Source organism: Equus przewalskii, chromosome X (genome assembly GCF_037783145.1).
Source record: "Equus przewalskii isolate Varuska chromosome X, EquPr2, whole genome shotgun sequence".
Taxonomy (NCBI): domain Eukaryota; kingdom Metazoa; phylum Chordata; class Mammalia; order Perissodactyla; family Equidae; genus Equus; species Equus przewalskii.
The window spans coordinates 45,999,675-46,027,226 of record NC_091863.1 but is presented as its reverse complement, the minus strand read 5'-3'; the positions used below and the strand labels follow the sequence as shown (position 1 = coordinate 46,027,226).

At 37.4% G+C, this 27,552-nt stretch overlaps 1 protein-coding gene across 2 annotated transcripts in view; it reads right to left on the bottom strand.

The window, feature by feature from the left end:
• The window catches only part of NBDY (negative regulator of P-body association), a 241,399-nt gene that overhangs the window by 145,267 nt on the left and 68,580 nt on the right, over nucleotides 1-27,552 (bottom strand). Inside the window, exon 3 of one of the 2 annotated variants that reach the window (XM_070605594.1) lies at nucleotides 21,300-25,146. The exons of the other annotated variant lie outside the window; for it this stretch is intronic. The gene's annotated coding sequence lies outside the window, so the exon portion shown is untranslated. Of the gene's footprint in view, nucleotides 1-21,299; nucleotides 25,147-27,552 lie in introns of those variants that run through there. 2 annotated transcript variants of the gene reach the window in all.

Below are 27,552 nucleotides of genomic sequence, written 5' to 3'. Positions count from 1 at the left end.
TAAGGTTTCAACTTACCAAAAATATTTTTGAACCATATTCAAGTACACATATTATAAAACATAATTGTTGCTGAGAAGTTCATTTGTTAACTTTTATCCCGCTTGCGTCTATTTAATTCAATTTGTCCTTAGCAATTATGCTTGAATTGATCATGAAAATTTCATGAGACATTAAACAAAGATAGCCATCATCTTAAGTCACTTTTCTTGTTGACAAATCAGGTGAGTATCCAAAAAAATTTTAACCAGAATCAAAGAACCTAAAGAGTTAAACATTTGATTCTTCTATTGCTGTCTTCCACACTTGATATTCATTAAGCAGTTAATTTTTATCGTACCTTTTGTTCTTAGATTGGATTTATAGTTTTATAGTTTTCAACATCTAGTATGGATAACATAAGCTTGTCTGACTAGTAAGCCTAGGTAGAAAAATTTTTACATCTATATTATGTTTAATGTTGACAACTCTGAATACATATCTGTTTTTATTTTATCAGCAATTTTAAAACTAACTTTGTTTACCAAAGATTATCTCAGACCATGTGAACATAATAAAAAATTTTAAAAACCACTTGAGTTACTTTCTATATTTCTGACAGTTTTAGGAAAATAATTTATATGGTGCTCATTTCTCTCTAAACAAATTTAATACAAATCCTTTAAGGGATTTTATGAATTAACTTGGCAATACCATCCAGAGAGAGAAAAATATCACAAATATGTAACATACATGAACATACAGACACATGCAAACTGAGGTCTTACAGTTTTCATTGGAAAATTTTAGTCATGAGTCAATAAAGCATAGTAATATAAAATCACTGGTTTATCTGTACTTTATATTTTTATTTAAATTGTGTTTCCAGCAAGTGAGGTAAGTTAAGGTTACCTGTTTAGTAATATTTGTGGAGGAGACTTTAAGATTTTCTTTTGCCATGATATGTAATCTTACGGAGGCTGTGGACTAAATCTTAGGAGAGTGACAGGGAAAATACTTACCAGCTGTCCGGATGTCTCCAAAGTGCATATGAGTGGAAAAAAAAATCCAGTTCTGTTTCCAAATAGCCCTTTTTCTTCTTTTCAGCCTCAGGTGGTTGCTTTCAGGGGTCACTGAATCCCTTGAGAGCTCCCAATGGGGTGGGTATGGGACCTAAAATTCAAGTGCTTTAAGGGGCTTCGAGGCCGAAGTGGAAAGGCAAAAGTATGATGGGGGTGGACAGAGGGATAGAGGAAGTAAGGATTTGAAGAGGGGCATATCAAAGGTTTCAAGGGAGTTGGAAGGAAAATTGAAGGTGAAAGGGGGGAAAGGAGGAGCAGAAACAATGGGAAACGAGAGGTCTTAGAAGAGACAGTTTGGAGAGACTAGAAGTTTCCCAAAGAAGCCAAAAAACTTCCCAGTTATCCTCAGCAAAATCATGCCAACAAGAAAGGAAAAAGAGTTCCCATTGCATATAGTCAGTAGGGGTTCAAGAACGGAGTTCCAGTCAACTGGGACATGCCCCTGGGAGAAACGGGATCCATTACAGAGAACAGAAAGTTCTCATAAAGGACCAGGAAGAAAAGACTTCCAGCCTAGGGAGACAGGGAATAATCCCCACGGAGGACAAGAAGCCAGGAAGAAGACTTTCCAGCCCAGGAGGTACTTTCAAAAGAAGCCTGGAACTCTAACCCAGCTTCAGAGAGTATACACAAAAGCTTAAGAATCAAAATCTGCCCTTACTAGCTTCAACAGATGTTTGTCCAGAGCAATGGTTCAGGAGTCAGACTCACCAATGGATACCCAACCAATCAGTCAAGAGTGAAGAGAAAGGCTTCAAACGTGCACATTTAGGGTGCTGGGTGAGAGGTCCAATGATGAATCTGATCCTATCTGAGTCGCAGCACCATAACTATTAAAGAAAAAATTATTCATGGCCCTTGTTAAAGATGGTAAGAAAAACTTCATTCAAGGGAGAACTATTGTGATAATTATAGTGCTACTGCAAAGGGGTCTTGCAGCGGGGAAGAAAGCTGACAGGCTGAACCCTGAATACAACAAGGAAAACATGGGAATTTTTAGCCAAGGAGCAGGGTGGTGGGGGAGGGGTCAGTGGATGGAAAATTACTAAGAGGAAACATCAGGGGTAACCGGGGAGGATTCTGGCTAAACTGACCTAACGGGATTCTTGTTGAAGGCAGGCCAGGGTGATCAGACATTATCTGGGAGGATGGTGCAGGATGAGGAACTCAATTGAATAGTGAGGGTGGTCAGATGTCAAGGATGGGGGATTCTGGCTAAACTTACTTAGCAGGATTCTGGCTAACATTGACAATGCAGGGACAAATATGGAAGCCCAAAAGTCAGGGCCTAGTTGAGAAGAGAGTTTAAAAGAGCCCGAGTTGAGTTTGGTCAAGGAGAGAATCTTTGTCAGTAGGTCAAGAGTGTCATGTTGAAGATGAAGCTACAGGTAGAATTTCCTTGTGAAAAGTATGAAAGATGAAAAGTTTATTAATTAGAGATAAATGACACTGTGTTGACAACACATTTAACCCATGTGAAGTGTAGTATAATGGTTCCTAAACTGCGGTACCAATGGTAGAATGTTAGATGATCTAAGGCATAAGGTATCTCAAATATATGAGGGCACTTGCCCATATGCCACTAGATGGCACATTATTGTGGGAAATAATTTAATAGTCAAATGCATCTTCTCAAGAAAATAGTATAGCATAGGTAGTACAAAAGTATGGAAAAATCACAAAAGTGGTACATGAATGAATTTGGGATGAGAAACAGTGTTGCATCAGAAAAATCACTATTATATACATTTTGGGGATACATATGTAATGAAATTATAAACATTAGTAGGAAGGACACTGTTGAAGAAAATAATCCATAACCAGTCTATAAATGAAAATTTGGGTGAGTTTATTCTGAGCCAAAATGTGAGGACCATGGCCTTGGGCCTTTCTTCCCAAAGGGAGGAAGGGCACCAAAGAAGTGGGGTGTACAGAGTGGTTACATACCCTCAAAGAGGATATTTAACATATGATTGAAATGTCCCTTTTACAATAGTGACGAGACTGCTCTGTCAGCACGGTGATTGAGGGACACAGCAGGTAGGTCTGCTGTCTAGGTGGACGCAGCAGGGCGACAGGTCTGTTGTCTCAAGCTGGGTGGCCACAGGTGAGCTGGGTGGTCAAAGGTGAGCACAGCAGTCAGTTCCTAGCCTAAGGAAAGATGCTTATCCATAAGGAAATGCCAATGTGGGGGGAAGTTGCACCTTTATCTTAAGGGCATTTGTTCTTGCCACAGTAAGTGTTTAAAGCAGATATACAATGCATGCTCAATGGCCACGTCAGGCTCTTTTGGAAAAACAAAGTCAGGCCAAATTAGGTTTACACCAAGTGGCTTCCTCATATACTCCAATATATCCTACTGCTTGCCATTTCTATTTGTCAACACACACCAACCTTAGTTCAGGGGCAAAGGGAAAAAATGGAGAAGGGACACAATAAGGGATACAAATATATCTCAAACATTTTATTTCCTTTTTAAAAAATGAAGGAGGAAAGGAGAAGTAGCAGCAGTAGCAGCTTGGTCCAAGAATCAAGAAATATTTGTTCAAGGCCTGACTCTTATAGGACATTACTATGCTACCTTAAATCCTTTCGTCTCTCTGTACCTGTTTCATACTCGGTACAAATGAGGAGGTGGGCTATATAATCTCAAAGCCACAAACAGCTCTAGAATTCTATGGTTCTGTTCTCAACAAGGGTCCTTGTTTGTGCATGCTTAACGCCTTAATTTCCATGTACCCAGTTAGTAATCTTCTACGTATCTAATTAACAAATTGACATTTTGTCTACTGCTTCAGATGAGGCAGGGAATTGAAGAGAAAACCAAAAGGAAATATATTATTGTAATATAAACATTGAAACAACTTGGAATGCTGAGGGAAAGAGCCTGTAGCATAAGGAGCAGGAAATAGTAGTAAATAGTGCAGGAATAGGAAACAGTGAAGCTGGAAAGGGAGAAAGGACTCAGGTCATGAAGGGCCTTGGATGCCAGGCTGAGAAGGTGGTCTTCAGTCAAGGGGGGGGCATTTTACGAGTGTCCGGCAGGTCAGCATCCTCCTGAGGCACACCTAGAAAGTTCGAATTCACACACTGTGACGCCATCAATCATTAAAAGCCATATCAATAGAGTTAAAGCTTTTGCGGAGGGCACTACCACCACGAATATACTGATGAATTTTCAGATGCATTGGCATGCTAAAAAACAGTTTTATATAAGTTCCACATATCCAGTTAGACAAATGTGAAGGAATGCGTTCTAAGTACTTCATTATATCCTAATCACAACAGCAGGCAGGACAATGGATGTAAGAAAAAAGGAAATGCGAATTAGCACCGGCTGGCCTGATAAAATGGTTAGGATGATAGAGGAAGGAGGAAAGCAGGCCCAGGTCAGTTTTAAAGTACCATGCAAGCCAGCTGCCTTGAAACAATCACAGGCTCTGTCTCAGTAAGGCCCCCTGGGGAACTCTCAAAAAACAAAACGGAAAGCAAAACACTCTGAAATACACAGGAGGTTTGTGCCCAAAAATATTCCTCACAGTTACTTAGAATAATCCTGCCTCGGAGTAGTTCTGCATGAAGGAAGTCACTAGGTGAGCCAAGATATAACCATGTGATGGAGTGGCCCGTGGATGTGGTAAATCCCATCCACAGTGAGTTCTGAATACCTTGGGGGGAAAGCCAATGACTATAATGTGGAAAAGAGAGAGCCCTGCTGAATTTGTTGGATTAAAGAATGACGTATCCTGACATGCTAGCCTGTTAAAGATTGGCACCTGAGCTAACAGCTATCAGTGAAAATAATCAGTAGCGAAGCTATGAATAAACGTTTGGGTGAGTTTATTCTGAGCTAATATGAGGACCATGACCTGGGGCCTTTCTTCCCGAAGGAATAAAGGGCCTGAAAGAAGTAGCGTGTTTAGAGTAGGTACATGCCATGTACGGGAGGAAGACATTTCCTCTACCAACTGTGGGTTCTTCTGGCCAGAGAATGAATTAAATTGACATGAGACAGAATAACAGGAGAAAATTAAACACAGCTTTATAACGTGTATACATGGGAGAGGCTCAGGCAACCTGAGCAACTCACCAAAATGGCTGAAGCCACCACCTTAAATATCATCCTCAGCTAAAGACAAAGGAGAATGTTGGGAGTTGAGGGAGTCACTTACAGGAGGTTGCCAGACAAGTACAGTAAACAAGAGTAAGATTATTATGCAGATTTAAGTCCTTGCCTTCCACATTGATTAAGAGTTTCTAGAGAGAAGGTCGTCCCTCCTCCCTGGTACAGAGAGGGAGACACGTTTACCGATGGAGATTTCCTTTACAATGTAAATGTCTCTTAACAAAGGGTAAGTCAATTCTATTTTTCAAAGTTTATTTCCTGTCTGCAGTTTTTAAAAGTAACCAGCCAAAAATAATCCTCATGCCAAAGAGAAGTATGTTGGGGTGGCCAATTCCAGTCCCCCAAAAACCCTAAAGAGGATGTTTCACATGTGATTGAAATGTCCCTTTTACAATAGTCATGAGATTGCTCTGTATGCACAGCGATTGATGGACACAGTGAGTAGATCTGCTGTCTTGGTCTACATGGCAGGGCGACAGGTCTGTTGTCTCAAGCTGGGTGGCCACAGGTGAGCTGGGTGGTCAAAGATGAGCACAGCAGTCAGTTCCTAGCCTAAGGAAAGATGCTTATCCACAAGGAAATGCCAATGTGGGGGGAAGTTGCACCTTTATCTTAAGGGCATTTGTTCTTGCCATAGTAAATGTGTAAAGCAGATATACAATGCATGCTCAATGGTCATGTCAGGCCCTTTTGGAAGAAACAAAGTCAGACGGAATTAGGTTTACACCAAATGGCTTCCTCATATACTCCAATGTATCCTATTGCTTGCCATTTCTATTTGTAATTTCCCTGTTTTGATCTATAATCTTTTGATAGAAAGCATTGCTGATCAAAGTATTGTTCCTCAGTGGTTGCTGTCTTCCATGCGTACATCATGTCCCTCGGTGCTAGGCTTTTATCTCATTTATTTGCCCAGTTGTCCACATTGGGGGGAAATAGTGGACAAGCATAGAGGTATATATATTAACGGAGGAAGCATTTCATATGTTATATGTTTTAATTGATTTTAGATTGCTTCAGAAACATTGTATATGTGCTTTTCTATGACTCTTCACATTGTATATGATCATAGAACAATTACAGTAACGCTGATAATAGTTCAACATATTTGAAAACATTTATTTAAAATGAGTTCTTAGGCATAGTCTTTATCAGAAAAGGAAAATTATCCAGGGTTATAAGATAAATCAACCATCTTGAGTCACCAAGAAACCATTACTCTAGTTTGTATGCCAGTCTTACAACACTGTGTAAAGAAAACAACAATTAGTTTGAATAATATGACTAGTACAAGAATTCCAAGAATAGAAATAGGAATTGCAATCTGGATCCAAAAAGGGAACCGATACTGAAAAGGAGCCAACCAAACAAATCAAACTGGCTGTAAGATTGCAGAAGGCATTCATTCACCTTTTCTTTCATGTGCGTTAGCAGAGATGACACATTGGAAGATTCATCACTTATAAAAGCATAGCATTCAATCTGAATGATTGTATATGTACCACCTTTGGATGCAGTAAGAACATCTAAATCCATTCTGTTTTGAAGGACAGCCCTTCTCATTAAACACATTTCAGTATTTAATACGGTTATTTCTGCCTGACTATCATTAAGGGCTTGCTGAGTAAATTACGTCAGAGCTTCCATATGTAATAATGACATCTTTTAGCCACAAAGAAGGAGAAAATATAGCCGCTTGGTGGCCATACCAGTGGAACCCTGAATGAGCCCATCTGGCCTTAAAGAGAGGGAGACTGACAACAGGTTTTAACTCAGCCTGACTCATTCCCTGCTTTTAAAGGAAACTCAAGGTGCACTGTTTTAGCCATCCAGGAAGTAGCCAAGGCCAAACATTTGTTCCACATAACCATTGAGTTCCATTAGGAGTCACTCAATAAATGCCTGGCTTTCAAGACCAGTCTGTTCCAAATTAATCACTTTCTTTAAGTATGGTAGCATTCCAAACAAATTATAAAATAGGTATACAGTTTAAGCATAACAAAGGTTTAAATGAGGAGATATAAGGTTGGGAATACAGGCCTGGTCCAGCGATTTGGGACACCTGTCTAAAACAGATGCCGTCTTCTTCTCCTCCTGGTATGCTCCTTTCCAACAGGGCTGCAAAAAGTCTTTCAATTGATGCTTCTTTCGATAAATAAATTCTCCAGGTTATAGTGCATGATCCTTAAGTTCTAGGAGTTCTCTGTGAAAGAATCAGCTACGAATCTTTCATTTCTTTTGAGCACCTCTATAAGACCATGACAACAGTGTAATATGTAATATATCCCTTAAGCAAAGTTGGTTCATATATTTCTTCACCTAATTGCATAGGCTGTTTTATTATTATTTCAGAAGAAGACAGCCGATGTTTACAAAAGGTGTAGATCTAAGATTACGGAGCACTAGCACAAGAGCTTTTGGCCATGAGAGAGTAAATGTTTCTGAAAGCTTGCCAATTAAGTTTTGGTTGCGCCATTAGTTCTTTTTACCAATCTTGAGTTTCTGGGATGGTAAGTGCAGTGGAAATGCTGCATTATTGGCCAAATATTACAGATAGATTTAATGAGTTCCCCAGTCACTGTGTAACTCGGTAGGAATTCCTCCAACAGGAATTATCCTTTTCAACAATAATTTAAATAAAGCTGTAGCTCTTCTGCAAGGAAAAGCCTCAAAACAATGTGAGAACATACAGATCACTACAAGATATATTTATCCTTGAGATGGTGGTATTTGGACAAATTGTCCAATTGTCATATCTCAAAGGGTCCCTTAGGAAGGGGAAAGTGGCCTTGTAACTCATGAAGTGGTTTCTCTGGATTATACTTTGGGCATAGCACAACAAGTACAGGCTAGGGGCTGGCCCAGTAGCACAACAGTTAAGTTCGCACATTCCATTCCTCGGTGCCCAGGGGTTCACTGGTTCAGATCCCAGGTGTGGACATGGCACGGCTTGGCAAAAAAGCCATGCTTTTGTAGGTGTCCCACGTATAAAGTAGAGGAAGATGGGCATGGATGTTAGCTCAGGGCCAGTCTTCCTCAGCAAAAGAGGAGGATTGGCAGTAATTAGCTCAGGGCTAATCTTCCTCAAAAAAAAAATAATAACAAGTACAGGCTATATGAGCTACTGTGGGAGAATATTTGCAAAGGTATTGTTTTTCCTTTCTGATGCAACCTTTATATATTTATGTTTTTCTTCCATAGTGATTTCTTGAACCTATAGAAGGAAATCTTTTTACTGGGTTAGTAAAATTAATAGAAAGTGGAAGGCATTCTTGAGGCTGGACAGGATATCCAGCTTGATAACATCCTTGCTTATCATTTAAGTATGAGCCATTTGTAAACGAAATTAAACAATAGAATGCAGTCGTGATCGTCTCCTCTTGTGATGTTGGAAGCAAGGCAGCAGGGTTAAAATAATGAATAATATTTACCTGCACAATATAACCTAAGGTTTACCATCATTTACTTGACAATGCTTCTTATGCAATTTAGCATACCAAACAAGCCTAATTAGTATCCCTCCTTTATAGGAAGAGAGAACAAATTTCTTAGAGAGGTCCCAGGGGCCCTCTGAAAATCCTCAGAGGATTTCTATTCCTTTGTCCAGGTCGAAAGAAAGACTTTATTCAGGATTTGAGTATATATATATTTTTTTGAGGGAGAAGCTTGTCAAAAATATCAAAAGGTTTCAAGACACTTATTTAAACAAGATCAAGGGGTTGCTGATGTTGGCGTTGTGAGACGAGGGTCACTGAAACAATGCTTCATAATAATATTTAACCAGAGTGACAACAGAAACAGCAAAAACAAAAATCTTAATAGAGACACCTCTGTCTTTTTGCACATAGGAAATTGTCTTAACAAAACATAGATCTTCTGTCCTTTAGGTAAACTTACTCAGAAGGAAAAAACCTTTTATAACCTCTTTATCAAGAGCAGACTAAGAGTTTAAGAATATTATCCTTTTAAGAGAGAAAGCCAAATTCTAATTTTTTTACCAGTTTACTTTTTCTTATATTCAACTTTATTTACTTAATTAGATCCATTTAAATCTTAGCCTGCTTGACCATGTACAAACCTCTTTTTAGAATTTTTCTTTCACAAACCTTCTATGACTTTCTTTTACATTCAGAATTTGTCCAAAGTCTCTCTTTTTCCCTCCTAGTACTTTAGGACAAATTTATCTTTTTTAAGCAGCCAAACAAAATATTTCCATTGTTGATGCCTTCTTTACTGAAAACTTACACCTTACTTTCCTCAAATATAAATGTTTTACTTATTAATTTCTAGTAACTTTAATCACGTATATTAGAAATCTTTAACTTTTAACAGACCCTAGTAAACACTAAAAAAGTAAGTAATTATGAATTGTCTTTTATATCAGCATTTTAAACACTTTTCATAATCTCCAGAAATATGCCACTTTGCAGTAAAAGACCCAAACACTTTTAGCGTCTCTGCAATAAGAAGCCAAAAGCAGATAAACTTATATTTAATAATTAAGTCTAGTATCTTATTTGGAAATGATCTAGATACTCAATGAATTTTAACATTCATTTAAATTAACCTAGCAAAACTTCAAAGTTTCAAGTTATCAAAAAGATTTTGGAAGTTATTTTAAATACACATGCCATAAACTATAATTATTGCTAAAAGTTTATCTATAAACTCTTATTTCATTTATATCTAAACTATTTGTTCCCAATAGTGATGTTTAGATTACCCACAAATCTTTATGAGACATTAGACAAAATTAGTTATCATTTAAAGCTATTGCTTTGCTGAGAAATTTCTAACAGACAATGTAAGCTTATTTGACTAGTAAATAGGCTGCATGTCTGCATCATATTCAAATACTGACAACTCTTGAGGACATGCCTTTTCAATCAAACCAACAAACTTAAACTTTCATTAACCAAAGACTAACCTATATCATGTTAACTTGAAAGACATTTGGGTTAGTTCTATTTAGAAAAACTTTTTGTAAGCGCTTACTTTAAGTCAATGAAATAGAGCTCTTTAGAAATTGCACCATCTGGAGGTTAAACACCACACATTTGTAACATACATATAGACGCACACATACAACAGACAGATACAACAAAGATTTTCCTTAGATTTCTGAATTAGGTGTTCTCATAGCAGACTACGGTGGGAAAACTTGTTTTCCCAGTTTTTTTCCTCTTTCTTTCTTTCTTTCTTTCATTTTCTTCCTTCCTTCCTTCCTGCCTTAGCAATCTGGCTTGGGATCCCCCTTTGTTAAGCAATTGCAGTCACAACCTGAAGCCAACAGGAGTCGGGAGGAGAGGCTGCCCATTTGGGAACTGATTGGGTTGCTTTAGAAGCTCAATTTCCCAATTCTCTTTTAATTTTCTTTTGTTATAAAGTCCAAACAACTTCTAAGGACAGTGTAATTGGTCAGAAAATGCGCTGCTTGTGAGCATTACTCCCTATAGAAAGGTCATAAACCGGGGCTGGCCCCGTGGCCGAGTGGTTAAGTCTGTGCGCTCCGCTGCAGGCGGCCCAGTGTTTCGTTGGTTCGAATCCTGGGCACGGACATGGCACTGCTCATCAAACCACGCTGAGGCAGCGTCCCACATGCCAAAACTAGAAGGACCCACAACAAAGAATATACAACTATGTACTGGGGGGCTTTGGGGAGAAAAAGGAAAAAATAAAATCTTTAAAAAAAAAAAAGGTCATAAATGCTCTCTTACATGCCTCGGTTTCTCCTTCTGGCAGTCTAACACCACCCTGGGGCCTTGGAGCACCAGGTGACCAGCCCTTATAAGCGCATCCCTGGATGAGCTGTAGTTAATTACCATGAATGAGAGTGGAGCTCCCTATGAGACTGCTACACGTCACGAAGATTGATCCTCTGACACTCCCGATGAGGTCCTTAGTCAGTTAAGGATGCCTTTTGGTAAAGGCCAGGAGAAGCCCCTTTTCTTTGGAGCTGAACACGTTCAGTCTCTCATTTCTCTACCAAGCAGTTTGTTCAGACTTTATAAACAAAATTCTTTCCAATTTTAAAGCCAAATTAAAAAGGTCAGCCTCCCAATTCACTTCAAAGTTCCTCTAGGCTCCTCTGGCCTACGAAATTCCTCCTAGGTTCCTCTTACCTAGGGTATGTACCAGTACCCCCTTAAAACACCTAGCCTTAAGAACTCTTGGATCGTCAACTTAAAATAAGGAGGTCTGGGTTTCAGGAGAACTCACCAGGGTCACCTGAAGAATGCAGTGTTCAAGGGGGCTCAGTGGGTCCCTACTGGTACTGAATGCTGGTTCAGTGACGATGCTAGGTGGCCTCTAGTGGGTTTCTCTGAAATCCTGCCGCACCTATGCCAAGACAACTGTTGCCAATCTTTTTTTCCCTGTTTTTTCTCTCCAAATCCCCCAGTACATAGTTGCATATTTTAGTTGTGGGTCCTTCTAGTTGTGGCATGTGGGACACCGCCTCAGCATGGCCTGATGATTGGTACCATGTCCTTGCCCAGGATAAAAACCAGTGAAACCCTGGGCCACCAAAGCAGAAGGCACAAACTCAACCACTTGGCCAGAGGTCCGGCCCCCATGCTAGCCTTTTAAATGTGCCTTTCCTCCACAAAGACTGTACGGAAGCCAGTTGCCTTCCCCTGTTGTTCTTCTCTTTCCCCAGGGGTTTGATGGATCCTGTGGTCCTCTCTTCCTATAGGCCCTTCCCTCTGCCAGGCACAGTAGGCAAAACGGAGAATGTAGAGGTGCTTGGATCACGGCCACCTGCACCCTTTCACTAGGGAATCTGAGCCTGGGTGAAGTTTGGGCCTCCAACGGGAGATGGGAGGTCACGAAACATCCTTGCTAAAGGCAAAGCAGAATGCTGTGAATGGAAGGTTTTCAAGGGACAAAGTCCATGCTTTTCCCGGATGTGTTAAAGGAACGCTTACTCCAAAACAGTTAAAAAAAATTAAAAGAATATATTTTCCCTAGAACAAACAGCGGAGTTTGGGATAGGGGAAGAGGGACGAGGGCCAATAAACTCACTCTGATTCTGACCTTTATTTTTTTTTCCAATTTGGAATCACTGGAACCTATGGGCAGTGGACAGGGCCCCTAGACTAGCTCCCTTCCCACTCCCTTCCTGGGCCAGAGCTGTTGATCTTGGGAAATAGGCCCTTAGCTTGCGCTCATGAGCTCTATTGTACTGTAAAACCCCCAGAATAGGAGAAAAGGCCAGATCAAGACCCTCAGAGAGAGACAATCTGATTGGCTGAGCCCCAGCATGAGCGGGATATTTGTTCTGCTCCTGAGTTTGAGCGATGGAGTAGGCGCAGGTGTGTGTTTGTGTTTGTAGGTGGGAGTGGTAGTTTCATTTTTTATGAAGATGGCCTCGGGATGGTCTTTCAACTCCTCAACTCACCAAGCCCACATCAAAAGTGAACTTATAACACCTTCACTGTGTTCCACCACCAAAGACAGAGTAGTATTAAGTGAATAGACATATGTGTGGGATGGCACTGGTAGGGTGAACAGCATGAGCGAAAAGACATGGAGGCCAGACAAAGCAGGGCATGTTTTTGACTGGCAATTAGGTCATTGGAGCTAGAGATTCAGTGGATGAGTTGTTGAGAAATGTTTCTTAGAATGGTCCCAGGGTTCACAGCCTCAGCCTCATTCTTCTTCAAAGCATAATACGCTTCTGGGGGAAAGGAAAGGAAGAAGTTGAAAAAGTTCTTATGGTTTATTTATTTATCATTAATGCTAACCTCTCTCTTATTGTCTTTACTCATCACACTGTTTCCCTCACCTGTGTTCACTTCTTAATCACTAGTAATTCACAGAGAACTGATTGTATCCTCTACTCTGTCCTGCTTGCAATGGAAAAAACAGGAAATTCATTAAACAATTTAGGGAAGTGTTACTTGCAACCCCTTGCAACACTAGCTGCTTCAGTCCAAAAAATGGAACCATAATATGGGTTTGAGTCCTCAGACAAGGTGAAATAAGCTGAGGAAGTAGTGGATGACTTGACTTGGGAGAGAGGTAACTTTGGGAACAAAGAGTGTGTGCTCACAGAGTGAGAAAAACAATGACTGATTCTATGGAGAACTCTAGTTATATATATGAGATGTAATGGAAATTTTCTAATCTATAAGAATATTAGGTTGAAATTGGAGCAATAATAGACAAAACTGATCAGTGACTCAGAAATTTTCATTCTGAAACAGGCTCTAGGTCATAAAGTAATATTTCAATCTATAAAGAGGATGTATTAGAACATAATTAAAAGGATAAATTATATAATGATCTATGTAGGGACTACTGGTTAGCTACTGGGGTGGAGCTGAATCATTGAAATTTTTACCTCATACACAAATATAAATTCCCAATAGTTCAATGAATTAAATGTGGGAAAAATATTTGCATGTAAAATGAGAAAATGTCTCATAATTCCTTAAAATACTCCAGGAAAGAAAAATTGGCGAAAGGAAGGTAGAAGAAATAGGAATGGCATCCTCTCAAAAGTATCTAGGTCTCTGATACCTAATTGACCTGCATCCTATTAATTCTCTTTAAAGGGCTTACTTGAGTTACGTCATGACATACCATCCAGTGGATGAAACAGTATTTCCAATATAAACACAAAGGCATAAAATTTTCATTTGAAAAACAACTCTAATTCTATTACCATTATTAACTTGGGCTGCTGTCTCAGTCCCTCACTCCCTTTTTTATTTCTTCTTAGACCCATTGGTTGTCCAAAGTGTGTGTTTGATTTCCACATTTTATGAATTTTTAAGTGTTGCTTCTGTTATTGGTTAATGACATGCCCTTGAATAGCCAGTTATAAATAAAGAAATCAAGAGGGAAATCAAAAAATATTTTGAGGTAAAAGAAAATGTAAATACAAGGTACAAAAACTTATGGGATGGAGTAAAAGCAGTTCTAGGAAGAAAGTTTTTGGAGGGCAACACCTGCATTAAAAAAAGAAAGACCTCAAATAAACAACCTAATCTTACACCTCAAAGAACTAAAAAAAGTAAATCAAAATAAGCAGAAGGAAGTTGTAAATATAGAGCAGAAATAAACGAAATAGAGCCTAGAAAGACAATAGAAAGATCAACAAAACAAAGACTTGGATGTCTCAAAAGATTAAAAAATGACAAAGTTTAGCAAGGCTGACTAGGAAAAAAGAGAGAAGACAAATAAGATTAGAAGTCAAAGAGGAGACATTACAACTGATACTGCAGAAATATGCAGTATCATAAGAGAATACTATGAACAATTATACACCAGGTTGGATAATGTAGAAGAAATGAATTGATGGGGTCCAGGGCAGGCTGCCCCAAGATGCACCACTGTGGTATGCAGATTATTTCGAGCTGAAGACAATAAAGGTTCAGACTCAGCAAGAACATTTGACCTTTCCCCCCTAATTGCCTAAAACAAATTTAAAATAAAGGCCTGTCTCCAGGGCAGGCCATCACCATAGATAACTCTGGGTTTCCATAGACTGGGAGGATCCTTCCTAAGCCCACTCTTATCAAAGTTCTATTTACCAAACCTTTGCTTTTCTACTTCCATGAGGGTTGCCTTCCTCCCCTTTGAAACCCTAATTCACTGCCCTAAATGTCCTCCTTGTCTGTAGCTAAAGATACTTAGGCAGCCTCAGCCAGTTGGCTGAGTTACTCAGTGTCCCCTGAGTTTCTCCCATGTATACATGCTATTAAACTTTGTTTGATTTTCTCCTGATAACTTGCCTTTTTTAATTATTTCATCAACCATAAGAACCTTAAGGAAAAGGTGGGGGAGAATTCTCCCACTTCCCCCACAGAATGAATTCCTAGAAACTTAAAACTTCCCAAGACTGGATCACAAAGAAATAGAAAATCTGAACAGACCAATAAAAAGTAAGGAAATTGAATCAATAATCAAAATCTCCCAACAAAGAAATATGCCAGATCTGATGGTTTCACAGGGGAATTCTGTCAAAAAAGTTAAAGAATTAGCAGCAATCCTTAAGCTTTTCCGAGAAAGTGAAGAAGGGAAAACACTTCCACATTCACTTTATGAGGCCAGTATTATCCTAATATCAAACCCACACAAAGATAGTACCAGAAAAGAAAATTACAGACTAAAATCCATGTTGAACATAGATACAAAATCCTCAACAAGATATTAGCAAACCAAATTCAGTAGCACATCAAAAAGATCATACATGATGATCAAGTGGGATTTTCCTCTGGGATACAGAGATGGTTCAACATACACAATCAATAAATGTGATATGCCACATTAATAATATAAAAGATACAAATCATATGATCATCACAATACAGCAAAAGGATTAAGCACAATTCAACATCTTTTTGTGATGAAAACTCTCAACAAATTTGTTATAGAAGGAATGTACCTCAACATGATTAAGGACATATATAACAACTCCATAGCTAACATGATACTCAATGATGAAAAGCTGAAAGATTTTCCTCTAAGGTCAGAAAAAAGACAAGTGTGCCCGCTCTCACCACTTCTATTCAACATAGTAGCGGGAGTCCTAGCTACAGAAATTAAGCAAGGAAAAAAAATAAAAGACATCCAAATTGGAAAAGAAGAAGTAAAATTGTCTCTGTTTGCAGATGACATGACTTTATATGTAGAATATCCTAAAGACCCCACTGAAGAAAGTTTTAGACCTAAGAAACTGATTCATTAAAGTCGCAGGATATAAAACCAGCATACCAAAATTATAGAAAACCCGCTTGCACTTCTATACATTAACAATGAACTATCTTGGGGCTGGCCAGGTGGCACAGCGGTTAAGTTCTCACGTTCCGCTTCTCAGTGGCCTGGGGTTCACAGGTTGGGATCCCGGGTGCAGACATGACACTGCTTGGCACGCCATGCTGTGGCAGATGTCCCACATATGAAGTAGAGGAAGATGGGCATGTATGTTAGCTCAGGGCCAGTCTTCCTCAGCAAAAAGAGGAGGATTGGCAGTAGTTAGCTCAGGACCAATCTTCCTAAAAAAAAAAATGAACTGTCCAAAAATTAAATTAAGAGTTAAGTATGGTTTACAATAGCCAAGATATGAAGCAACCTATGTGTCCATTGATAGATGAATGGATAAAGAATAAGTGGTGTATATATATCTATATATAATGAAATATTGCTCAGTCATCAAAAAGAATAAAATCTTACTATTTTCAGTAACATGGATAGACCTAGAGGATATAATGCTAAGTGAAATGAGTCAGACAGAGAGAGATAAATACAATATGATTAAATTTTATGTGGAATCTAAAAAACAAAACAAATGAACAAACAAAAAACAGAAGCAGACATAAGTACAGAGAACAAAATGGTGCTTGCTAGAGGAGAGGAGTATGGGGTGTTGGATGACATAGGTAAAGGGGATTAAAAGGTACAAACTTCCAGTTATAAAATATGTAGGCCATGAGGATGTAATATACAGCATAGGGGCTATAGTCAATAATATTGTAACAACTTTATAGGGGGACAGATGGTAACTAGACTTCTCATGATGATCGTTGCATAATGTTTATATGTACTGAATCACTATGTTGTACACCTGAAATTAACAAAATGTTTTACGTCAATGATACTTCAATTGAAAAAAGAGAAAAAAGAAATTAAGAAAACAACCCCATCTATAGTAACATCAAAAAGAAAAATAATATTTAGGAATACATTTTACCAAGGAAGGGAAAGATCTGTACACTGGAAACTATAAAACAGTGATTAAAGAAATTAAAGAAAAATAGGAAGTTATCTCATATTCTTAGATTGCAAGAATTAATATTGTTAAAATGTCCACACTACCCAAAATGATTTACAGATTCATTGCAATCTGTATAAAAATTTCAATGGCATTTTGCACAAAAGTAGAACAATACTAAAATTCATATATGGAACCATAAAAGATCACAAATATCTAAAATAATCTTGAGAAAGAAGAGCAAAGCTAGAGGCAATACACTTCCTGATTTTTAACTATGTTACAAAGCCATAGTAATCAAAATAGTATAAAAACATGCACATAGGCAGATGAAACAGAAGAGAGAGTCCAGAAATAAATTCACACATATATGGTCAACTAATTTTTGACAAAGACACCAAGAATACACAATGGGGAAAGATAGTCTCTTTAATAAATTGAGTTTAAAAACCTGTATATCCACATGCAAGAGAATGAAATTGGACTCCTATCTTACACTATAAAGAAAATCAATGCAGAGTTGATTAAAAACGTAAACGTAAGACCTGAAACTATAAAATTCCCAGAAGAAAACATAGGGGACAGTCTCCTTGACATCAATCTTGGCAATGATTTTTTGGATAAGATACCAAAAGCATAGGTAACAATAGCAAAAACAAAGTGGAACTATATCAAACTAAAAAGTTTCTGCACAGCAGAGGAAACAATCAACAAAATTAAAAGACAACCCACAGAATGGAAGAAAATATTTGCAAAAGATATCTCCAAAGAGGGATTAACATCCAAAATATATAAGAAACTCTTAAAATTCAATAGCAAATAAACAAATAACCCAATTAAAAATGGGCAAAGGACTTCAATAGACATTTTTCCAAAGAAGACATACAAATGACTATGAATATGAAAAGATGTTCAATATCACTAATCATCAGGATACAAGTCAAAAGCACAATGAGACATCACGTCACTCTTGATAGAATGGCTCTTAACAAAAAGACAAAAGATACATGTTGGTGAGATTGCAGAGAAAAGGGAACCCTTACACACTGCTAATGGGAATGTATACTAGTACAACTATTTTGGAAAATGGTATGCAGGTTCCTCAAAACTAAAACTAAAACTACCTTATGATCCAGCATTCCCACTTCTGGGTGTATACCCGAAGGAAATAAAATCACTATCTTGAAGTAATATCTGCACTCCCATGTTCATTGTGGTAATATTCACATTAGCCAAGATATGGAAACAACCTAAATGTCTACTGATAGATAAATGGATAAAAAACATGTGATATATATAGTGTATGTATGTACATACATACGTACTTTAGAGTATTATTCATCCATGAGAAAGAACAAAATCTTGCCGTTTGTAACAACATGGAGGAACCTGGAGGACATTATGCCAAGTGATATAAGCCAGACACAGAAAGAAAAATATTGCATGATCTCACTTATATGTGGAGAGGAATATATCTCTCCACACTCACAGTAACAGAGAGTAGAATACTGCTTATCAGAAGTTGAGCTGTAGGGGAAAGGGAAGATTGAAAAAAAGAATGGTGGTTGCCAGAGTGTAAGAAGAGGGGGTCATGAACAGTTATTATTGAATGAGTACAGACTTTCAGCTTTGCAAGATGAAAAGTGTTCTAGATATGGATAGTGGTGATGATTGCACAAGAATATGAAAGTATATAATAACGTTGAACCGTACACTAAAAAATGATTAAGGTTGTAAGTTTTATATTATGAGTATTTCACCACAATAAACAATAAAGCAACTATGTAAAGTGATGGATGTTGATTAATTTTTTGTGGTAATCATATCACAATGTATACATATATATTAAATAATCACACTGTACATCATAAGCATATACAATTTTTATTTGTCATTTCTACTTCAATAAATCTGGAAAAAAACTAAAAAAATACATTTTAAAGAAGCTATTTCTTTGAAGCCATCAACAAAATGGATGAGCCTCTAACCACGCTAATTAAGAAAAAAGAGATAGGACACAAATTATTATCATAAATGAAAGAAGTTAATTCACTACAGATCACACAGGCATCAAAGGGATTATAAAGGAATACTATGAACAAACCTAAGCCCAGAAATTTAATAAACTAAATGAAATGGACCAATTCCTTGCAAGATATTATTTTCAAAAACTCTCAGACAAAAAATAGACAATCTGAATAGGTCTATATCCATTAAAGAAATTGAAACATTAATAACCTTATAAAGGAAAAAGCACCAGGCCCAGAAGTGTTCACTGGTAGATTCTACTAAGTGTTTAAGGAAGAAATTATACCATTTCTCTACAATCTTTTCAGACAATAAAGGAATACTTCCTAACTCACTCTATGAGGCCAGCATTACCCTAATACCAAAAACAGACAATGACATTATAAGAAAAAAAATCAGACCGATACCTCTTGTATATACAGATCCAAAAATCTTCAACAAAATGTTAGCAAATCAAATTCTACAATGTAGAGAAACAATTGTACACCAGGACCAAGTGAGATTTATCTCAGATATACAAGGTGGTTCAACATTCAAAAGTCAATTGATGTAATCTACTACATCAACAGACTGAAGAAAAAATACATATGATTACAATAATAATGCAGAAAAAATCTAATGCCCATTCATAATAAACATTCTCAATAAACTAGGAATAGAAGGTAGCTTCCACAAATTGATAAGAATATCTACAAAAAAATGGACAGCTAACATCATAATGGTGAGAAACTCAAAGCGTTCCCACTAGTATCAAGAACAAGTCAAGGGATGTCTTCTTTCACCACTCCTTTTCAACATTGTACTAGAATTATTATCTAGTGTAGTAAGACAAGAAAACGAAATAAAAGGTACATAGATTAGGAATGAATACATAAAAATGTCTTTGTTTGCAGATGACATGATCATCTATGTAGAAAATCTGAAAGAGCTGACAATAAAACCCGCCTGGAACTAAAACGTGATTATGGCAAGGTTGCATGTTACAAGGTTAATATACGAAAGTCAATTGCTTTTATATGTGTCAGCTATGAGCAAGTAGAATTTTGAATTAAAAACACAATTCAGTTTATGTAGCACAAAAAATGAAATGCATAGGTATAAATCTTAAAAAATAAGTACAAGATATATATGAGAGAAACTACAAAACTCTGATAAGCAAAATCAAGGAACTAAACAAATGGAGAGATATTCCATGCTCATGGATAGGAAGACGTAAAATTTTCAAGATGTCAGTTATTCCCGACTTGATCTATATATTCAATGAAAGCCTAATCAAAATCCCAGAAAGTTATTTTGTGGATATCAACAAACTGATTCTAAAGTTTATGTGGGAAAACAAAAGACCCAGAATAGCCAACACAATGATGAAGAAGAACCATGTTGGAAGACTGATGCTACCCAACTTCAAGACTTCTTATAAAGCTACAGTAATCAAGACAGTGTGGTGTTGGCCAAAGAATAGACAAATCAACGGTACAGAATAGAGAAGCCAGAAGTAGACCCACATAAATATAGTCAAGTGATCTTTGACAAAAGAGCAAAGAAAGTACAGTGCAGTAAGAAAATCTCTTCAACAAATGGTGCCAGAGAAACTGGACATCCACACGCAAAAAAAAAATTATTCTAGACACAGACCTTACACCCTTCACAAAAATTAACTCAGAACAGATCAAAGACCTAAAGGTAAAATGCAAAACTGTACAACTCTTATAAGATCATACGGGAGAAAACCTAGATGGCCTTGGGTCTGATGATAGCTTTTTAGTTACAACACCAAAGGCAGGATCCATTAAAAAATAATTGATAAGATGGAATTCATTAAAATTTTTTAAAAAACTTCTGCTCTGTAAAAACAATGCCAAGAGAATGAGAGGAAGACAACCCACAGACAGAGGAGAAAATATTTATAAAAGACACATCTGATAAAGGACTGTTATTCAAAATATACAAAGAATTCTTAAGACTGAACAATAAGAAAACAAACAATCTGATTAAAAAATGAGCCAAGACCTTACCAGACACATCACTAAACATAATATTCACATGGCAAAGAATCATAAGAAAATGCCCCACATTAGACATCATTATGGAAATACAAATTCAAGCAACGATGAGGTACCAATACACACCTATTAGGATGACTAAAATCCAGAACACTGACAGTAGCTAATGCTGGCTAAGATATGGAACAACAGGAACTCACATTCATTGATGATTGGAATGCAAAATGGTATAACCACTTTGGAAGACAATTGGTGATTTCTTATGAAACAAAGCCAACACTTATCCTACAGTCCAGCAATTGTGCTCCTCGGGTACTTACCCAAAGGATTTGAAAACATATGTCCACACCAAAATCTGCACACAGATATTTAGAATAGCTTTATTTATAATTGCCAAAACTTGAAAGCACCAAGATGTCCTTCAGTAGGTTAATGGATTTATAAACTGTGGTACATCCGGATAATGGAATATTACTCAGCACTAAAAATAAATGAGTTATCAAGCCATGAGAAGACATAGAGGAATCTTAAATGCATATTACTAAGTGGAAGAAGCCAATCACAGTAGGCTACATGCTGCATGATTTCAACTACACAATATTCAGGGAAAGGCAAACTATGAACACTAAAAAGATCAGTGGTTGCAAGCAGTTGGGAGTGGGGAGGGGAGGGATGAATAAGCAGAGCACAGAGAATTTTTTGTACAAGTGAAAATACTCTGTACAATTCTATAATGATGCACACATATTATACATTTGTACAAACCTATAGAATGTAAAAATACCAAGAGTGAATCTTAATGTAAACTATGGAATTTGGGTGATTACAATGGGTCCATGTAGGTTCATCGATTGTAACAAATGTACCACTCTGGTGATGTTGATAATGGGTGAGTCTATGCATGCACGAGGGCAGGGGATAAATGGAAACTCTGTACCTTACACTCAATTTTTCTGTAAACCTAAAACCTCCCTAAAAATATAGCCTTTAATTAAAAAGATTTTTAAAAAGGAATGAAATCCTGTCATGCTACTAACTGGATGAATCTTGAGGACATTATGCTAAGTGAAATATGGCAATCACAGAAAGACAAATACTGTATGATTCTACTTAATGAAGTATCTACAGTAGTGCAACTCATAGAGAAAGTGGAATGGTGTCTACCAGTGGCTGGTGGGAGGGGGAAATGAGGACTTATTTAATGTGTATAGAATTTTAGTTTTGCAAGATAAAGAGTTCTGGAGATTGGTTGCATAACAATATGAATGTACTTAATACCACTAAACTGTATAAGTAGAAATGGCGAAGATATTAATTTTTATGTTGTGCATATTTTACCAATTACAAAAGGAAGGAAATTCTTATATACTGCTACAACATGGATGAACCTTGAAGACATTATTCTAAGGGAAATAAGCTATACACGAAAAGACAAATGTACGGATTACACTGATATGAGGTACTTAGAGTAGTTCAACTCATAAAACAGAAAGTAGAATGGTGGTGTTTAGGGACCGGGGGAGGGATAAATGGGGAATTATTGCTTAACGGTTTCAGTTTAGGAAGAGTTTCAGTTTGGGGAGATGAAAAAGTTCTGGAGATGGATGGTGGTGATGGTCGCACACTAAGTATATGAGAATGTACACTTAAAATTGGTTAAAGTGGTAAATTTTATATAATGCATATTTTAGTGCCATAAAAAAACCCTTTGGTAAAAAGTCTAAATTCTGTAATATGATTTACATAACTCCTTACGGTCTCTTCTAGCTATCTCTCTTGTCTGATTTCACACCACTCCATCTACTTTCTATTTTAGCTAAATTGTCTTTTAATTTGTCAAATAGGCAATGTTATTTCATCTTTGGGATTTCACATTGTTGTTCTCTCTGAATGACACCCTTTTCCCCCTTCTCCTTATTTGCCTAATTACTATTCATCATTTATAGTAAACATATGTTACTTTTTAATCTGCCCTGTGTCCCTTCCTATGGGGAATTGTCTCTCCCTGATTCAGTATGTATGACTCTGGTCAGACTGTCAATCAAGGAGCCTCACCTTCATCTGCATAGTGTGGGGATATAATCTTAGACTGGCCAGTCAGAGGACCTACTATGGTGGGTAGTGATTAGTCTATAAATTGGTATGTGTTCCAAGAAAGGTCAAACTGAGTACTTTATGGGCAGTTCTGAGTGTGTGAGCTTAATTTAATGTAATCCTGAAGGTGCTGGGGTGCCATCTTTCTCAATATGAAGAAAGAGACTTGCTGAAAATGAAGTAAGCAAAGGAAAGCTGAACTGAGAGATAGGGAGAGATAAGGAGAGATCTCTGAGGGTAACTTGAGTACATGGGTCCAGCCATTCCTTATAACTTGTTTAATGATCTGCCCTCCCTGTTAGACCATAAGCTACACTGACTGCTATCTTACCTACTGTTATATTCCAAGTACTTGGTATAGCATTTATTGTAAATATTTAATCAATATGCTTTGAAAGATTGAATTATGTTTGTCTATGGAATTATGCCCATTCCACAATAATGTAAACAGAGTGGGCCCTCTATATCTACAGGATCTGCCACCACAGATTCTAACTGTGGAGCAAAAGACCTACGATGGTTATGTCATCCTGAACAATACAGACATTTTTCCTTGTAATTGTTCCCTAAGAACTACAATATAACAACTATTTACATAACGTTTACGTTGTATTAGTTATTGTAAGTAATTTAGAGATGATTTAAAGTATACAGGAGAATGCGTGTAGGTTATATACAAACACTACTCCATTTTATATAAAGGGACTCAAGCATCCATGGATTTCAGTATCCACTGGGACTCCTGGAAACAATCCCCTGTGAATATCAAGGGACAACTGTACTCATCAAAGTATTCTTATAACATTTTTGTGACTTGATGCCTTCCATTTAAATTTATGGTATGGGGTTGGCCCAGTGAGGCAGCAGTTAAGTTGGCACATTCCACTTCTCGGCAACCTGGGTTCACCGGTTCAGATCCCAGGTGCGGACATGGCACCACTTGGCAAAAGCCATGCTGTGGTAGGCGTCACATGTATAAAGTAGAGGAAGATGGGCATGGATGCTAGCTCGGGGCCAGTCTTCCTCAGCACAGAGAAGGATTGGCAGTAGTTAGCTCAGGGCTAATCTTCCTCAAAAAATAAACAAACAAACAAATAAATAAATAAATAAATTTATGGTATGTGAGGAGAGATCTAATTTGTTATTTTTTGATATGATCAGTCAGATGTTCTTAACACAATTTGATGAATGATTCAGTCCTTCCCCACTAATCTGAAATGCCACCTTTAAATTCTTATATAAGCTTGCAGCCATTTCTGGGTTTTATATTCTGTTACATGACTTGTGTACATATTTCTATGCCAGTAATGCATTGTTTTATTTACTGTAATTTTGTTAAATTATTTAATGTCTGTAAAGATCTGAGCAAAATTAACTTTAAATTTTTTCTCTAATTTCTGAACAATTCATGAACTATGTGAATATTGAAAGTTGCTGACTGAAATTTTCCCTCTCTTCTTGCATTTTTAATCATAATTTATATAATTTTTAATTAAGATATCCCATTTAATATAGAACATTTTATAAGTAAAGTGGAAAATTACAAATAACAAGCACATCAGCCATCTTGACCAGGAAAATAGTTAAGAGGTAGAAGAATAAGGGATACCATAGAAGAGATAGGTACATACCATAGGAAAATTGACAATAAAGTGAAGAGAAAGTGCTGGGAACATATTTCCCAGATTTTATGCCTTACCCTCTCCCCACTTTCCTGATATTTTCACACTACAAAGAATGGGTGGATGGCCATTTGTAGGAAGAAGGTACCAATTTTAGTAATATTTTATATTTGGTATTATTATGAAACATGTACTGAAAATTCACAATCTACTAGATAGTAGTCATATAGAACTAATACAGCAATGAGAGATAAAATTTATTGGAACCATAATGGATTTATAGGAAGTCAAGGTTATACAGAAATGACTAGGTGTCACCAAAGGAGAGCACTGATCTGTTGCTTCAGGACCATCTCACAGGAGTTATTTGCTTTGGTGAGTTCACCATGATCCAAGCCATAGCCTTCAATCTTAGAGGTACACAGCCTGACCTTGGTCATGTCCCAGAAATCATCCAAATGCAGGAGGTGAAATTATGCTGATTATATCATAATACTGAAAGATATAAAAAGAGAAGGACAATATATTAATTTATATTGAAAAATGCTATTATCATATACATCAGACATGTCTGTTGAGAAGATAACACCCCTTTTCCTTCTAAGCAAGATTACTAGTGAAGCACAATTATTAGTTTTCCTTCATAAACATCAAATCAAAGTTATGGGATGTTGATAACTGGCATCTAGCTTTCTACATGATGTATTTGCCTGAACAATGAAGATTTGTGTCATATAGACCAGATGTTTCCATCACCCTAAGCACTTTTCCCTGAGAAAAGTGCTGGGATGTGTACCTCTGTGTATTCTGTTTATCTAGGCTTCCATGATAGATCAACTGGTCCCATTCTGTGCCTAGTACACATCAACACATTGTTATAGTCGTTAGAAAATCTATTTTTATTTACTTACACAAAAAATACATGAATAGAGTGATGTCAGCATCATGGTGGAGTGAGCTTGCCTGGGACTCTCTCCCCTCCGACATACAACAAAAAGGAGCAACCATATTACAACGGAAAACATCCTAATAGCACAGGAATCCTGGGAGAGTCACAGCAGTCAAAGAATGGAGGGTGGAGAGGCTGGAGCCCCCCTCAGAGGAGCTGGAATGGGGTAAGAGGGAACTTCACTCCCTCCCCTAAAGACTGGGATCACTGCTGTGGGATGCTCTGTGAGGGAAGGAGTGGGGGAGGGGTCTTACATCTGCAGGACCACCCAGCACTCCCTAGCACCCATGCAGCCTAGAGGAAAGCCCTATAACAGGGTGAAAGCTTTTGTGTAGGTTGACTTCATCAAGCCAAGACCCCAGGAGACCAGATAGTGAGAGCTGATTGGGAAACTCAGATCTGCATGTAAGAGAAAGCACACCCCCAACCCTGATTGTGCCACGCCATCTTGGCTGAAGGTGGAAGGCTCAGAATATGTGGCTCTCAACACCCATCTAGTGGCAATAGGCTGTAACAGCAACCGAATAATATCACAATGGAGAAAACTCATAGTTCCAGCATCAAGCAGTTCATCAAAGCTCCACACCAGAGGGAAAACAATAAATACTCAGAATTATGTCCTGAGGACTCAGAAATAAGTAAACTGAATGGCAATGAATTCAGAATAGCTATCGTCAAAAAACTTAATGAGGTAAAAGAATATAGAGAAACAATTCAACAAGTTCAGAAATTGCTTCACACAAGAGGTTGAAACTATAAAGAATAAGCAATCAGAAATACTGGAGATGAAAGACACAATGGAAGAGATAAAACAAAATATGGATTCCCTGAATGCTCATGTGGACACCATAGAGGAGTTAATCAGCATATCGAAGATAGATATGTTGAATTGCTCCAGACGGGAGGAGAGACAACTGAGACTAAAAGAAATGAAGATGGTCTCCAAGAAATATCCAACTCAATGACGAAATGCAACATAAGAGTTATAGGTATTCAGGAAGGTGAAGAGAAGGAGAATGGAAGAGAAAGTGTGCTTAAAGTAATAATAGCAGAGAATTTCCCAAATCTAGAGAATAAGACAGAAATGTGTGTGAAGGAAGCTTTTAGATCTCCTATATTTGTCAATGTAAAAAGACCTACTGTAAGGCATATAATACTAAAACTGGCAAAAATGAATGACAAAGAAAGAATACTCAGGGCAGCAAGGCAGAAGAAAATAACCTAAAGAGGAACCCCATCAGACTTTCAGCAGATTTCTCTGCAGAAACCTTACAAGCTAGGAGAGAATGGAATGACATATTCAAAACCTTAAGAGATAAAAATTTTCAGCCAAGAATACTCTATTCAACAAAAATATCCTTCAGATATGAGGGAGAAATTAAATCTTTCCCAGACAAATGCTCAGACACTTTGTAGCCATGAGAGCCCCCCTACAAGAAATCCTCAAGAAGACCCTCATACCTGAAAAAAGAAAAAAGGGGAGAAAGTGGTCACAAAACACAGAGTAAAGAGACAGATAAAATCAGAATAGGATAGCAAATATTCAACTATAGCATTAGTATAAAGGGAAGGAAAACACCAAAAACAAAGACAATCTTGTCAATTTAACCACAAACTCACAACACAAGTTGGAATAAGATATGAAAATAATAACTTAGGGGAGGAGGAAAGGGACTGAATCAGTTTAGACTGAGGAAATAAGAGGCCCTCAGAAAATGGACTATGTTGTGCACGAGATTCTGAATACAAACTTCAGGGTAGCCAGTAAACTAAAAAGCAGAACAGAGACACAAAAAATAAATGAGGAAAAAACTAAGAAACACAGCATAAAAAACTACGTAATTCAATGATTATCCCAAAAGACAAACGACGAGAAACAAAAGAAATGCAGGAAAACTGGAAAGTGAGTGACAGAATGACAGCATTAAGGCGTCATACAATAATAATCACCC